Source organism: Aphelocoma coerulescens, unplaced genomic scaffold (assembly GCF_041296385.1).
Source record: "Aphelocoma coerulescens isolate FSJ_1873_10779 unplaced genomic scaffold, UR_Acoe_1.0 HiC_scaffold_113, whole genome shotgun sequence".
NCBI lineage: Eukaryota > Metazoa > Chordata > Aves > Passeriformes > Corvidae > Aphelocoma > Aphelocoma coerulescens.
In genome coordinates, this window is record NW_027183472.1 from 860,667 (window position 1) to 877,764 (window position 17,098).

Sequence of the window (17,098 nt, forward strand, 5' to 3'; positions counted from 1 at the left end):
CGGAAAATCCACCTGGCATCTTTGGAAGGGCCATGCAGCCCAAGGCCTCCCTCCTCTAGCAAGTTACTTTGTAACTTGGCTGTTGGCTTTAGCACAGATCAAGCAACCTTCAACAGCTCCTTTTGCCAGTCTAAAAAGACCCCCAGCAACATACATCATGAGATAGGCTTCTGCCAATCCTCAGGAAGTGCAAGGACTCTCTTAATGGAGTTGCTTTAATATTGGTAGGGCCAAAGGTTCTGGTATCTCTTGTTTGCCATCCCTTGGAAACCAATTCTTGCCTTTTTTCTCTGCCACACGACTTTTAACTGTATGTCAAACTGCTGTGGTAGAAAAGACAGCTTCCTGGGCAGTGATGGAGTCACGGGGAGCAAAGGGGGCATCTTGGAGAGTTCTGGCAGAAGTGTGGCTTTCTGAGTTTCTTCATCCACCAAAAAGGAGACAGAGGAGTCCTGTAACATTCTTCAACTCCAGGGAGAGGCCATGGGGCTTTTGCCATGGAGTCTCTCAAATGATTGCGGGAAGCAGCCCCCTTCTGATGTTAAGTTCCTGGCAACAGCACCCTCTGAGGTACTCGGGAATTACAGACTTCCGGAACTGCCTACTCTATGCCCCCCTCTAATATGCACTCCCCTTTTGGAATGGAAAAGGAAGAAAACCAAACTATTCCTAATGCTGGGAAGTCTTTGCTGCCTTGCTCTAGGTTCGGGAATTTAGCAGGGCCTTGGCTGAGCAACAGTCTCTGTTGATTAGTAACAGTTTCTAGAACGAATACTTTCTTCTGTTACTTCCCTCCCTGTAAATTCCTAGCCTTGTCTAAGGAGAGATTCACACGGTCTCTTTGTAAAGACACATCTATCTTACTCCTTTCACTCCCACACCTTCCTTGCGGTGGAACGGCTCTCCCCGGCACAGCACCTGGCACAAAACCCCCGTATACGCACACACACACCTGCACTTACCCTGCACTCCACTGCACACACACACACACACACCTCCCGCATACTAACACCCCCTCCACATCCCCACCATGCTACTTGCAGTGGCCCCGCCCCTGCCATCCCCACCGGCTGGCAGCACCCACTCCTCGCATGCTTCCCCATGCCTTGCATTTCCTTGCTGCCCCCTCTGTAGCCTTCCCTCAACCTGCCTTTTCTCCCCTGCCTTGCACTGACTTGCTCACCCATCCCCCACCTGACTTCCTTTCACATTCGTCTAGGTCTGGCCTCACCTTTCCTTTTCCTTCTAGGACCCTCATTGCCTTGCCTCGCCTCGCAAAGCCACCACTTGCCTTGCCTTGCCCTTGAACCCCTCCCTTGCCTTGCATGACCTTGCTCACCCCTCCCCCACCTGGAATTCAACACCCCTTTTCAATGACATTTCTGGGCCTTGCCCTGCCCTTTCTGCTCCTCCGAGGAATCTCAAAGCTCTCAAGCATCTCCGGTGTTTCAGGATCCCATGAGAGGAAGACCAGGGGAGGACGCATGTTGCCACACTCATCTCTGTGGGCAGCCTTTGTCTGGGAGCAATCCTTGCATGTCTTGAACCTTGGAGGGGCAATTCACATTTTGCCCTTGAGCTCGGGGACCAGAAAGAGAGTTCTTTTGCATACAAGGGAAAGCAGGTAGCTCAAGTCTTTTAGGTACAGAGGAGAGATGACCCACGCGGGATCAAGGCCACACAGAGCACTTGGTCCTGGCCACTTTTGTGTACCAGCAGTCCTTGAATGTACTTCTCACCTGCCTTGCCTGGCCTTGCCTTGGCAACACAACAGTTGCCTTGCCTTGCCCTGCTAGCCCTCTGGAGCCTTGCATTCCTTTGCACGGCCATGCCCAGCACATGACCTGCCTACTGTTTTCCTCCAGGGCCTTGGCTTGCTGAGCCCTTCCTGTTTCTGCCTGGCCTTCCCATCAGTGGCCCTTCCTTCCTACAGCCAGCCTTGCCTCTAACTTCTGGACCTTCTCTTGTCTACCACTCCATTTGCTTTCCCCTCACTGCTCTGGCCTTGCCTACCTCTCCCTTGACTTGCCCACAATTGCCTGCACTCGGTTTGCAGCGCCTTGCCTGCATGGAAGGCAAGGGAAAGAGTGGTAGGCCGGGCACAGCAAAGCCAGCAAGTTGTAGGCAGTGCGAGGCAAGGCAGACGCAGGCAAAGGAAGCAGAGCAAGGGTACCTTAAGAAGAACTAGACAAGGCAAGGCCAAGAGACTCGGAGTGCCTTTCCTTGGGAAGGCAAGGACATAGTGCCAGTGTTGCTGGAGCAGATGTTAAGGTACTGTGGGGAGGAATAGTCCAGCAAGACATTTCTCTTCTGGCCCCTGTGCGTGTGGGGGCAATTGTTGGACATATTCAATACTGGAGGCGGATCAGTCGCTGGATGTGTTGTATTTTGGAGGAGGGGATGCCGTTTCTTTGGAGATGGGCTTGTAGTTGCTCTCTTTGGCAAGGAAGGCAGGTTTGGATGTGCACATCAGGTACTCCTAGGGATTTTAAAGGCTTTTCCCAACAGGCAGAGCTCTCTCTGGGTTCGAGCTGTTGAGCTGTCGGTGGGAATGCAAAGGCCAAGCTCTTAAGCTATTTGTCCTGGTGCCTTCAGTGTGTGAGCAGTCCCTGGTGCCGTTGCCTTTGGATCCTGACTCTGGGAGAGGGAAGGCTTAGGATGGTACCTAGAGCTGAGAAGGAGAGTGCTGAGAACAGCGTGTGTGCTGCTAGTTTGAGGGGTGCAGGTGAAGTTGTAGGCAGCAAGATCTTCCTCAGCTGGCACTGTTTTGAGCCCTGTTTTTGCCAGATGGTTTCAAGCTGGTGGGCGGAATCTGCGAGAGGGAAAAGATTTGTTTGGGCCAAAGAGGTGTGGTGTAAAGAAGAGTGTGCTCTTGGAAGGGGAAGATGAGGGCAACCTTTTTGTCCTGACACCGTTGATTTGAGTGCAGGGCCGTTTGCAAGTTGCCTCTGTCTGCCCTTGGGGTGGTTTCGAGCTGGGCCAGGTGCTTGGCCTTCTTTTGCAAGTCTGCAGCGCCATCGTGTGGTTGTTTCCATGAGCGCTGACAGTGCCCGGCAAAAAGCGCTTGGCTGGCGCGGCCCCAGTCGTGTGGAAGCAGTTGGTGGAAGAGCTCCGCTGTGCATGCTGCCTCTTGGAGACATAAAAGTATGTAACCCTGCACGTAGCGGGGAAGCAAGACGAATCTTTTCATTGTTGGCTGAGCAGTTTCTAAGCGGCAAAAGTAAAGGCAGTTTCAGCACGGCCTCTTTCTTTCAGAACCTTTTCTGTGCCATCATGAACATGCTCAACATGCCACTCGCACCCGCTGAACTGCATCAAAGGCCCTGGAGATAGGCGCTTTCCTTCAAGCTCTCTGTAGCATCGTACCCTCCACCTCTGGCGGATCCCAAAGCCCTTCCAAACATCCAGCAGCTGCACGCAGAGAACAAGTGCTAGAACAAGGCGTTGGCCTTCCTAGTCCTTTTAAAGTCTGTGAACTAGGCGAAACATTCCAGTGAGCAGCACTTTCCTTCGCAACTATATCTAGAGCATCATCACATTCTCTCCAAGTGGGTAAGTCCACCCTTGCAGCGCAGCGTTTGCAGCCACAGTTCGGACTGAGAGATAGGCCAGGTGAGAAAGCATTTCTTGACTATCCCTCTTCTCTGGAAGACTTGATACTCGCAGCGCGACCACGTCCACACACCTTCAGTGTGGCCAGGTTCAAGCAGCTAGAGCTCCCAGAGATGGGAGAGTCAGGAGAGAAGACGTTCCAAAAGTACCGTGTACTTACAGCAGCATTAAAACTGTGCACAGCAGTCTGCAGCACTGTAGACTGCGGCTTCTCCGACAGACGAGCCATCCCATTGTTGCCTCTCGCAGCCTGCTTGCTAGCTGCTCTCCTGAAGAAAAGAACTAGAAGAAAAAGCCAATGCTGGGCTGCACCTTCCCCTTGCCTTACGTAAAGCCACCTAAACTCCCCGCTGCACTCTCTACTTCCCCTCTCCTTGGAAGCGACCACTGTGTTTGCTGCATCTCGAAGCCTAAAGTTAAGCGCCAGTGGTTTTGGGGATGGTTGGAAGAGGGATAAGTAGTAGCACAAGGAAGTAGTTGTCGTTGAACTTCCTCCTTCTCAATGCTAACGTGAATTGGGCAGGCAGGCGAGTGCTAGCCACGCTCCTTTCTCAGTTTGTACGCTGCGGACACGAGTCCGGTGCTCTGCGCCTTCGTTCGGCCTCTTTAGTACCCATGTCGCTCTTTCATTCAGCCGGAGTCGAAGCGTCGTCTACTTCTCGCCCAGAGAGCACGGTGCCGGCAGCGAAATGCCCCAGCCGACTGCTTCTGCCGACACACGCCTGGTCTATGCACTTTCCCTCGCAGCGACATACAGCAGCACTTTCGGTCTTTCTTGTCGTCCAAATGGAAAGGGAAAGATTCTCTGCTATGTCCCGCCCAGAGAACAGTTTTAGGTCAACCAGCACGCCCAGAGCTTGCCCTCGACGCGTGGAAACTTGTGTTTGCACCACATTCAAGTGGTAGCCGTCTTTCCTTTACAGGCTGCAGAACGCCGTCAGATCCCGGTGCTCTCTGCACCTGCCTTCTCAGTTCCAATACCGCCGCGCACAATACAGCTTTGCAGGAAGCAAACACGCGGATAGTCATGTCGCTCAGAAGAACGTGCCAGGACGAAAAGATGTTCTTCCTTTCTCCTCGTCGCCCATATTGTGGTGCTGTATTAAAAGCCTTGGCCAGCGAAAGGCTAATCCAGCAAGTGTTTCTCACCTGATGCATTTCGCTGAGGGAGAGCTGAGGAAAATCCTTGCACAGCACACTGCGGATGCGTGCAGTACACATGCTGAAGAGAGCCACAGCTAAAAGCAATCGCTGGGCTTCAGTTCTGTCCAGACCGCAGAAGGCGAAGAACGAAGCAGCTGGGCACCGCGTTAACGTACTCAGTGGACCGAATTTCAAATGTTCAGCCAAGAGCTGCTTCACAAGCAGATTCAGCTGAGAATGCTCTGGCTGGTTGACAAAGTAAGGCGTAGCCGTTGCACTCTATCACACTATCAGGCCAGAAGAAGTTTCTTACACCTTCAATGCTGCAGAGTCCATGCAGCTGGAGCACACGCAGTAGGACGCGTCCAGATAGACGGCGTTCTTCAAGTACCCCCCTCCTCCAAGCAGCCTTGAAACTGAGCACAACGCACTGCGGCTCGGGAGCTTCCTTCTCAGATAGACGTGCCGTCACGTTATTCACTCTCGCAGCTCCGTTGCCCACTAGCAGCAGGTGCTACCAAAGCAAAATGCTCCAGAAGTAAAAAGCACTGCTGAGCAAACCTTTTCCTTTGCCTCACGTAAAGCACTGTAAACTGTCCGCTGCACTCTTTATTTCCATTCTCCGCTGCATCTACCACTGTCATCTCTGCATCTCGAAGCATAAAGCTCGGCACAATTCTTCCCAGGGAAAGCTGGAAGAGAAATAGGTAGCAGCACAAGTAGCTGCAAGTGGAACTTTTGTTTTCAACTGCTAACGTGAATCCGCAAAGAAGCGAGCGGCAGCCACGCTTCTTCTTGCAGCCTGTGCGATGCGCACACCAGCTCGGTGCTCTGCGCCCTCATTCGTATGCTCTTCGTACCATGTCGCGCTTTTCATTCTGCCGGAGTCGAAGCGTCGTCTACTTCTCGCCCGGAGAGCACGGTGCCGGAAGAGAAATGCCCCAGCCGACTGCCCTTCCGAAACACACCAGGGCTATGCACTTTTCTCGCAGCGACATACAGCAGCACTTTCGGTCTTTTCTTGTCGTCCAAATGTAAGGGGAAAGATTCTCAGCAATGTCGGGCACAGAGAACAGTTTTAGGTCAACAAGCACGCCCAGAGCTTGCCCGCGACTCGTGGAAACTTGTGTTTGCACACATTCCAGTGGCAGCCCTCTTTCCTTTACAGCCTGCAGAGCGCCGTCAGATCGCGATGCTCTCTGCACCTGCCTTCTCCCTTTCAAGTACCACTGCGCACAATATAGCCTTGCAGGAAGCAAAGGCGCGGATAGTCGTCTCGCAGAGAAGAACGTGCAAAGACGAAAAGATGTTCTTCATTGCTCCTCCTCGTCGCCCAGATTGTGGTGCTGTACTGAAAGCCATGGCCAGCGAAAGGCTAATCCAGCAAGTGTTTGTCACCTGATGCATTTCGCTGAGGGAGAGCTGAGGAAAATCCTTGCACAGCACACTGCGGATGCGTGCAGTACACATGCTGAAGAGCGGCAAAACTCAAAGCCATCGCTGGGCTTCAGTTCTGTCCAGACCGCAGAAGGCGAAGAACGAAGCAGCTGGGCACCGCGTTAACGTACTCAGTGGACCGAATTTCAAATGTTCAGCCAAAAGCTGCTTCATAAGCAGATTCAGCTGAGAATGCTCTGGCTGCTTCACAAAGTAAGGCGTAGCCGTTGCACTCTATCACACTATCAGGCCAGAAGAAGTTTCTTACACCTTCAATGCTGCAGAGTCCATGCAGCTGGAGCACACGCAGTAGGACGCGTCCAGATAGACGGCGTTCTTCAAGTACCCCCCTCCTCCAAGCAGCCTTGAAACTGAGCACAACACACTGCGGCTCGGGAGCTTCCTTCTCAGATAGACGTGCCGTCACGTTATTCACTCTCGCAGCTCCGTTGCCCACTTGCAGCAGCTGCTACCAAAGCAAAATGCTCCAGAAGTAAAAAGCACTGCCGGGCTGTACTTTCGCCTTGCCGCACGTGAAGCACCATAAACTGTCCGCTGTACTCTTTATTTCCCTTCTCCGCCGCATCTACCACTGTCATCTCTGCATCTCGAAGCATAAAGCTCGGCACAATTCTTCCCAGGGAAAGCTGGAAGAGAAATAGGTAGCAGCACAAGTAGCTGCAAGTGGAACTTTTGTTTTCAACTGCTAACGTGAATCCGCAAAGAAGCGAGCGGCAGCCACGCTTCTTCTTGCAGCCTGTGCGATGCGCACACCAGCTCGGTGCTCTGCGCCCTCATTCGTATGCTCTTCGTACCATGTCGCGCTTTTCATTCTGCCGGAGTCGAAGCGTCGTCTACTTCTCGCCCGGAGAGCACGGTGCCGGAAGAGAAATGCCCCAGCCGACTGCCCTTCCGAAACACACCAGGGCTATGCACTTTTCTCGCAGCGACATACAGCAGCACTTTCGGTCTTTTCTTGTCGTCCAAATGTAAGGGGAAAGATTCTCAGCAATGTCGGGCACAGAGAACAGTTTTAGGTCAACAAGCACGCCCAGAGCTTGCCCGCGACTCGTGGAAACTTGTGTTTGCACACATTCCAGTGGCAGCCCTCTTTCCTTTACAGCCTGCAGAGCGCCGTCAGATCGCGGTGCTCTCTGCACCTGCCTTCTCCCTTTCAAGTACCACTGCGCACAATATAGCCTTGCAGGAAGCAAAGGCGCGGATAGTCGTCTCGCAGAGAAGAACGTGCAAAGACGAAAAGATGTTCTTCATTGCTCCTCCTCGTCGCCCAGATTGTGGTGCTGTACTGAAAGCCATGGCCAGCGAAAGGCTAATCCAGCAAGTGTTTGTCACCTGATGCATTTCGCTGAGGGAGAGCTGAGGAAAATCCTTGCACAGCACACTGCGGATGCGTGCAGTACACATGCTGAAGAGCGGCAAAACTCAAAGCCATCGCTGGGCTTCAGTTCTGTCCAGACCGCAGAAGGCGAAGAACGAAGCAGCTGGGCACCGCGTTAACGTACTCAGTGGACCGAATTTCAAATGTTCAGCCAAAAGCTGCTTCATAAGCAGATTCAGCTGAGAATGCTCTGGCTGCTTCACAAAGTAAGGCGTAGCCGTTGCACTCTATCACACTATCAGGCCAGGAGAAGTTTCTTACACCTTCAATGCTGCAGAGTCCATGCAGCTGGAGCACACGCAGTAGGACGCGTCCAGATAGACGGCGTTCTTCAAGTACCCCCCTCCTCCAAGCAGCCTTGAAACTGAGCACAACACACTGCGGCTCGGGAGCTTCCTTCTCAGATAGACGTGCCGTCACGTTATTCACTCTCGCAGCTCCGTTGCCCACTTGCAGCAGCTGCTACCAAAGCAAAATGCTCCAGAAGTAAAAAGCACTGCCGGGCTGTACTTTCACCTTGCCGCACGTGAAGCACCATAAACTGTCCGCTGTACTCTTTATTTCCCTTCTCCGCCGCATCTACCACTGTCATCTCTGCATCTCGAAGCATAAAGCTCGGCACAATTCTTCCCAGGGAAAGCTGGAAGAGAAATAGGTAGCAGCACAAGTAGCTGCAAGTGGAACTTTTGTTTTCAACTGCTAACGTGAATCCGCAAAGAAGCGAGCGGCAGCCACGCTTCTTCTTGCAGCCTGTGCGATGCGCACACCAGCTCGGTGCTCTGCGCCCTCATTCGTATGCTCTTCGTACCATGTCGCGCTTTTCATTCTGCCGGAGTCGAAGCGTCGTCTACTTCTCGCCTGAGAGCACGGTGCCGGCAGAGAAACGCTCCGGGCTTCTGCCTCTGCCGAAACACGCCTGGGCTATCCCTCTCAGCGTTAAGTAGCACAAAATGCTGTCTGCGTTGTGGTCTTAATCTTAAGGGAAAGATTCTCGGCTTCGGCTAGCACAGAGAACTTTGCTGGGACAATACATGTGTTTTATTATCCTTTCTCGCAAGAAGACTATGGTGCTTCTTTGGAACTGTTGGCCAGTGTAAGGCTAATCCAGCAAGTGCTTCTCTCCTGACACATTTCTCTGAGCGAGAGCTTCGGCGGACAGTTGGGCTCTGCGAAGCAGAAAGTCTGTGCTTGCACGTAGCGCTGAGGAGAATCTGTGCACAGCGCGCTCTGGATGCGTGCAGTACACACACTAAAGAGAGCCAAAGCTCAATGTCTCAGTTCTGTCCAGCGCCGGAAATTGAGAAGAACGCAGCCCCAGAGCTCTGGGCTGGAGTGTGCGATGGTTATGAGCTGTGCCGCTCTTCTGCGTGTCTACTGCACGCATCCATAGTGTACAGTGCAAGGATTTTCCTCAGCTCTCGCTCAGCGAAATGCATTAGAAGGGAAGCACATGCTAGATTAGCCATTCGTTAGCCCACGCTTTCAGTAGAGCACCACAAGCTGGGCGACGAGGAAAAGCAAAGAAGAACATCTTTTCGTCTTTGCACGATCTTCTCTGCGAGACATCTCTCCACGTCTTTGCTTCCTGCAAGGCTGTAAGGTGCGCGGTGGTACTTGGAAGGGAGAAGGCAGGTGCAGAGAGCACCGCGATCTGACGGCGCTCTGCAGGCTTAAAGGAAAGAAAGCTACCACTTGAATGTGGTGCAAATACCAATTTCCACGCGTCGCGGGTAAGCTCCGGGTAAGCTTGGTGACCTAAAACTGGGCGCTGAGTGAGACGTAACCGAGAATCTTTCCCTTTGCATTCCGGCTCCAACGCAAACAGAATGTGATGCTACTTAGCGCTGCGAAGGAAAGTGCATAGCCCTGGTGTGTTTGGGAAGAATCAGCAGCCTGGAGCGTTTTTCTGGAGCCTTTCTCCGCTGGCACCGTGCTCTCTGGGCGAGAAGTAGACGACGCTTCGACTCCGGCAGAATGAAAGCGCGACATGGTACGAAGAGCATTAAAGAATGAGGGCAGAGGGCCGAGCTGGTGTGTGCATCGCACAGGCTGCAAGAGGAAGCCGGGCTGTCACTCGCTTGTTTCCGGATTCACGTTAGCGTTTTAAAACAGAAAGTTCCACTTGCAGCTACTTGTGCTGCTGCCTATTTCTCTTCCAGCGTTCCCTGGGAGGAATTGTGCCGAGCTTTATGCTTCGAGATGCAGAGATAACAGTGGTAGATGCGGCGGAGAATGGAAATACAGAGCACAGCGGACAGTTTATGGTGCTTTACGTGAGGCAAGGGAAAGTGCAGCCCGGCAGTGCTTTTTACTTCTGGAGCATTTTGCTTTGGTAGCAGCTGCTGCAAGTGGGCAACGGAGCTGCGAGAGTGAATAACGTGACGGCACGTCTATCTGAGAAGGAAGCTCCCGAGCCTCAGTGTGTTGTGCTCAGGTTCAAGGCTGCTTGGAGGAGGGGGGTACTTGAAGACCGCCTTCTATCTCGACGCGTCCTACTGCGTGTGCTCCAGCTGCATGGACGCTGCAGCATTGAAGGTGTAGGATACTGCTTCTGGCCAGGTAGTGTGATGAATGGAAACGGCTGCGCCTTACTTTGTGAAGCAGCCAGAGCATTCTCAGCTGAATCTGCTTATGAAGCAGCTTTTGGCTGGACATTTGAAATTCGGTCCACTGATTACGTTAACGCGGTGCCCAGTTGCTTCGTTCTTTGCCTTCTGCGGTCTGGACAAAACTGAAGCCCAGCGATGGCTTTGCGTTTTGGCGCTCTTCAGCGCGAACACTGCACGCATCCACAGTGTGCTGTGCACGGATTTTCCTCAGCTCGACGTACAATCATTTTCTTGCTGTTTCCAGAGTCTAAACTCTTCGTGAAACTCTCGCTCAGCGAGATGCGTCAGGAATGAGGCACTTGCTGGATGAGCTTTTCGCTAGCCAAGACTTTCAATACAGCACCACAATTCAGGCAAGAAGCAGGAGAAAGGAAGATCATCTTTTCGTCCTTCCACGTTCTTCTCTGCGAGATGACTACCCGTGTCTTTGCTTCCTGCAAGGCTGTAAGGGGCGCGGTAGTACTTAGAACTGAGAAGGCAGGTGCAGAGAGCACGGCGGTCTGACGGTGCTCTGCAGGCTGTAAAGGAAAGACGGCAACCACTTGAATGTGGTGCAAACACAAGTTTCCACGCGTCGAGGGTAAGCTCCGGGTAAGCTTGTTGACCTAAAACTGTGCGAGACGGAGCTGAGAATCTTTCCCTTTCCATTTGGACGACAAGAAAGACCGAAAGTGCTGCTGTATGTCGCTGCGAGGGAAAGTGCATAGACCAGGCGTGTGTCGGCAGAAGCAGTCGGCTGGGGCATTTCGCTGCCGGCACCGTGCTCTCTGGGCGAGAAGTAGACGACGCTTCGACTCCGGCTGAATGAAAGCGCGACATGGGTACTAAAGAGGCCGAACGAAGGCGCAGAGCACCGGGCTGGTGTCCGCAGCGTACAAACTGAGAAAGGAGCATGGCTGGCACTCGCCTGCCTGGCCAATTCACGTTAGCATTGAGAAGGAGGAAGTTCAACGACAACTACTTCCTTGTGCTACTACTTATCCTTCTTCCAACCATCCTTGGAAACTTTGGCGCTTAACTTTAGGCTTCGAGATGCAGCAAACACAGTGGTCGCTTCCAAGGAGAGGGGAAGTAGAGAGTGCAGCGGGGAGTTTAGGTGGCTTTACGTAAGGCAAGGGGAAGGTGCAGCCCAGCATTGGCTTTTTCTTCTAGTTCTTTTCTTCAGGAGAGCAGCTAGCAAGCAGGCTGCGAGAGGCAACAATGGGATGGCTCGTCTGTCGGAGAAGCCGCAGTCTACAGTGCTGCAGACTGCTGTGCACAGTTTTAATGCTGCTGTAAGTACACGGTACTTTTGGAACGTCTTCTCTCCTGACTCTCCCATCTCTGGGAGCTCTAGCTGCTTGAACCTGGCCACACTGAAGGTGTGTGGACGTGGTCGCGCTGCGAGTATCAAGTCTTCCAGAGAAGAGGGATAGTCAAGAAATGCTTTCTCACCTGGCCTATCTCTCAGTCCGAACTGTGGCTGCAAACGCTGCGCTGCAAGGGTGGACTTACCCACTTGGAGAGAATGTGATGATGCTCTAGATATAGTTGCGAAGGAAAGTGCTGCTCACTGGAATGTTTCGCCTAGTTCACAGACTTTAAAAGGACTAGGAAGGCCAACGCCTTGTTCTAGCACTTGTTCTCTGCGTGCAGCTGCTGGATGTTTGGAAGGGCTTTGGGATCCGCCAGAGGTGGAGGGTACGATGCTACAGAGAGCTTGAAGGAAAGCGCCTATCTCCAGGGCCTTTGATGCAGTTCAGCGGGTGCGAGTGGCATGTTGAGCATGTTCATGATGGCACAGAAAAGGTTCTGAAAGAAAGAGGCCGTGCTGAAACTGCCTTTACTTTTGCCGCTTAGAAACTGCTCAGCCAACAATGAAAAGATTCGTCTTGCTTCCCCGCTACGTGCAGGGTTACATACTTTTATGTCTCCAAGAGGCAGGATGCACAGCGGAGCTCTTCCACCAACTGCTTCCACACGACTGGGGCCGCGCCAGCCAAGCGCTTTTTGCCGGGCACTGTCAGCGCTCATGGAAACAACCACACGATGGCGCTGCAGACTTGCAAAAGAAGGCCAAGCACCTGGCCCAGCTCGAAACCACCCCAAGGGCAGACAGAGGCAACTTGCAAACGGCCCTGCACTCAAATCAACGGTGTCAGGACAAAAAGGTTGCCCTCATCTTCCCCTTCCAAGAGCACACTCTTCTTTACACCACACTCCAAGAGCCAGACCAAACAAATGGCCCAAACAAATCTTTTCCCTCTCGCAGATTCCGCCCACCAACTTGAAACCATCTGGCAAAAACAGGGCTCAAAACAGTGCCAGCTGAGGAAGATCTTGCTGCCTACAACTTCACCTGCACCCCTCAAACTAGCAGCACACACGCTGTTCTCAGCACTCTCCTTCTCAGCTCTAGGTACCATCCTAAGCCTTCCCTCTCCCAGAGTCAGGATCCAAAGGCAACGGCACCAGGGACTGCTCACACACTGAAGGCACCAGGACAAATAGCTTAAGAGCTTGGCCTTTGCATTCCCACTGACAGCTCAACAGCTCGAACCCAGAGAGAGCTCTGCCTGTTGGGAAAAGCCTTTAAAATCCCTAGGAGTACCTGATGTGCACATCCAAACCTGCCTTCCTTGCCAAAGAGAGCAACTACAAGCCCATCTCCAAAGAAACGGCATCCCCTCCTCCAAAATACAACACATCCAGCGACTGATCCGCCTCCAGTATTGAATATGTCCAACAATTGCCCCCACACGCACAGGGGCCAGAAGAGAAATGTCTTGCTGGACTATTCCTCCCCACAGTACCTTAACATCTGCTCCAGCAACACTGGCACTATGTCCTTGCCTTCCCAAGGAAAGGCACTCCGAGTCTCTTGGCCTTGCCTTGTCTAGTTCTTCTTAAGGTACCCTTGCTCTGCTTCCTTTGCCTACGTCTGCCTTGCCTCGCACTGCCTACAACTTGCTGGCTTTGCTTTGCCCGGCCTACCACTCTTTCCCTTGCCTTCCATGCAGGCAAGGCGCTGCAAACCGAGTGCAGGCAATTGTGGGCAAGTCAAGGGAGAGGTAGGCAAGGCCAGAGCAGTGAGGGGAAAGCAAATGGAGTGGTAGACAAGAGAAGGTCCAGAAGTTAGAGGCAAGGCTGGCTGTAGGAAGGAAGGGCCACTGATGGGAAGGCCAGGCAGAAACAGGAAGGGCTCAGCAAGCCAAGGCCCTGGAGGAAAACAGTAGGCAGGTCATGTGCTGGGCATGGCCGTGCAAAGGAATGCAAGGCTCCAGAGGGCTAGCAGGGCAAGGCAAGGCAAGTGTTGTGTTGCCAAGGCAAGGCCAGGCAAGGCAGGTGAGAAGTACATTCAAGGACTGCTGGTACACAAAAGTGGCCAGGACCAAGTGCTCTGTGTGGCCTTGATCCCGCGTGGGTCATCTCTCCTCTGTACCTAAAAGACTTGAGCTACCTGCTTTCCCTTGTATGCAAAAGAACTCTCTTTCTGGTCCCCGAGCTCAAGGGCAAAATGTGAATTGCCCCTCCAAGGTTCAAGACATGCAAGGATTGCTCCCAGACAAAGGCTGCCCACAGAGATGAGTGTGGCAACATGCGTCCTCCCCTGGTCTTCCTCTCATGGGATCCTGAAACACCGGAGATGCTTGAGAGCTTTGAGATTCCTCGGAGGAGCAGAAAGGGCAGGGCAAGGCCCAGAAATGTCATTGAAAAGGGGTGTTGAATTCCAGGTGGGGGAGGGGTGAGCAAGGTCATGCAAGGCAAGGGAGGGGTTCAAGGGCAAGGCAAGGCAAGTGGTGGCTTTGCGAGGCGAGGCAAGGCAATGAGGGTCCTAGAAGGAAAAGGAAAGATGAGGCCAGACCTAGACGAATGTGAAAGGAAGTCAGGTGGGGGATGGGTGAGCAAGTCAGTGCAAGGCAGGGGAGAAAAGGCAGGTTGAGGGAAGGCTACAGAGGGGGCAGCAAGGAAATGCAAGGCATGGGGAAGCATGCGAGGAGTGGGTGCTGCCAGCCGGTGGGGATGGCAGGGGCGGGGCCACTGCAAGTAGCATGGTGGGGATGTGGAGGGGGTGTTAGTGTGCGGGAGGTGTGTGTGTGTGTGTGTGTGCAGTGGAGTGCAGGGTAAGTGCAGGTGTGTGTGTGCGTATACGGGGGTTTTGTGCCAGGTGCTGTGCCAGGGAGAGCCGTTCCACCGCAAGGAAGGTGTGGGAGTGAAAGGAGTAAGATAGATGTGTCTTTACAAAGAGACCGTGTGAATCTCTCCTTAGACAAGGCTAGGAATTTACAGGGGGGGAAGTAACAGAAGAAAGTATTCGTTCTAGAAACTGTTACTAATCAACAGAGACTGTTGCTCAGCCAAGGCCCTGCTAAATTCCTGAACCTAGAGCAAGGCAGCAAAGACTTCCCAGCATTAGGAATAGTTTGGTTTTCTTCCTTTTCCATTCCAAAAGGGGAGTGCATATTAGAGGGGGGCGTAGAGTAGGCAGTTCCGGAAGTCTGTAATTCCCGAGTACCTCAGAGGGTGCTGTTGCCAGGAACTTAACATCAGAAGGGGGCTGCTTCCCGCAATCATTTGAGAGACTCCATGGCAAAAGCCCCATGGCCTCTCCGTGGAGTTGAAGAATGTTACAGGACTCCTCTGTCTCCTTTTTGGTGGATGAAGAAACTCAGAAAGCCACACTTCTGCCAGAACTCTCCAAGATGCCCCCTTTGCTCCCCGTGACTCCATCACTGCCCAGGAAGCTGTCTTTTCTACCACAGCAGTTTGACATACAGTTAAAAGTCGTGTGGCAGAGAAAAAAGGCAAGAATTGGTTTCCAAGGGATGGCAAACAAGAGATACCAGAACCTTTGGCCCTACCAATATTAAAGCAACTCCATTAAGAGAGTTCTTGCACTTCCTGAGGATTGGCAGAAGCCTATCTCATGATGTATGTTGCTGGGGGTCTTTTTAGACTGGCAAAAGGAGCTGTTGAAGGTTGCTTGATCTGTGCTAAAGCCAACAGCCAAGTTACAAAGTAACTTGCTAGAGGAGGGAGGCCTTGGGCTGCATGGCCCTTCCAAAGATGCCAGGTGGATTTTCCGGAGATGCCCCAAGTGGCAAGGCTTAATATCTTCTGGTAATCGTATGTCAGCTAGCAAGGTGGCCAGAAGTATTTCCAACTACTTCAGTAATGACAGGATCAGTTCTTAAGGCATTTTTGGAACAAATCATTCCAAGATACAGCATTGTAGAAGCAATAGATTCAGATAGGGGAACTCATTTTGCAGGAAAGATCCTTCAAGGGGTTTTGGCTTCTTTAGGAACACAATGGAACCTCCATAGGCCCTGGCACCCCCAGAGCTCGGCTCGGGTAGAAAACAATGAAGAGAGAAATAAACACCTTTTGAAGCTGGTAATAGAAACCAAGATGCCATGGGTAGGGCTTTGGACATTGGCTTTGGTGAGAATGAGGGCCCAACCCAGAAGAGAGATTCAGTTATCTCCCTTTCAATCGTTGTTTGCAATTGCCCTCCTGGTAAGTCTCCACCTAGTGGGGGGGTAGAGGCAAGTGATGCATTTTTAAAACCATCTGTGGCCAGGATCCTGCTTCTTGTGAAACCCCTTCAACAGGAAGCTCAGCTGGCGCAAGCCCGGCCTTTGGACTTTGCTGCTTTTAACATCCAACCAGGAGATTGAGTCCTAGTTAAGGAGTAGAAAGAAGCGCCAGTGCTGGTGAAATGGTGTGGCCCATTCCAAGTGTCACTGACGACAGAAACAGCCGTCAAGTAAGCTGAACACAGGTGAACCCATCACTCTCGGGTCAAGGTCTCTGAAGCCTCAGAGATTTGCACATCTCAGCTGGAGGAGAAGGCCGGGAGGCCGTGACTGACACTCTGCAGGAGTGGGCCGGAGCAGTAGGCAGTGCTTCGACATCGGAAGAAGCCCCGCAGTCCTACCTTCAGACCGTCTGCTGAAATAGACTGTAAAGGCATCCCTCCTCTAGAATCTCCACTCACTTGGGGGCTAATACTTGTGGCCATTTTGTTACGTTAAGTGGTTTCTGTGTCTTCAATTGGCATAGGTGCTGCAGAAGACAACGGGAAAATTAGACTAGCTAATTAGATGACACTATTAAAACATTTTCCTTACTAATTCTACTTTGATATGGTCAGCTGAGTTTAGGCCAGGAGTGGGAGAATCAATTTGCAGCCTTAGGAGAAGAAGTAGCAAAAGTTTTTAACCTTAGCAATTGCTGGCTCTGTGGAAGGCCAGGAGGATCTGAAGAGTGGCCATAGTTGGCTAGCCCAGCTGAACCTAAATGGTGGGTCAATGTGAGGGCCACAGTGGGATGGGATTTGGGGCCAAAGAAGGAAGTTCATGGCCACTTCATTCTTCTCCAACAGGCACCTATTGCCTAAATAGGATAGGGCGTGTCTTTGTAGGAAAAGGCAATTGTCAATTGACTTTCCCTCTGGGCTTGAACAACTGGGTTTGGACCCCCAATTGCCCTCCTTCCAATTGTTCCAAATATCAAGGCAAATGCAATCAAATACCTGTTCGGCTCACTAACAGTAGCTGCGTAAGGTGTTCTTATCACACTTACCAAAAATATTTGGAAGCCTGTAAAGCAATGGGGAGGGACAAGGGGTTTTTTTGACCACCTGTTTTTGAGCAGTCCCCACAAAAATTCCACAAGTAGAAGACATGTTGTTTGTGATTATCAGTGGGAATGGCCACACCGGATTGGAACTCAAAGCCTTTTAGTGAGTTCTGCTCCAAATCCAACCAAGCAGCTTGCAGATGTAAATGTAGGTGGGAACCCTGTGCGGGAGCTTGGAAATGCAAATGCTGGGACCCTTATGGTGGGGCAACTCTTGTTGGAGGACCGTTAGGCCCGGGAATCCTGCTGTATTTTGAGCCACCAATTGATGACC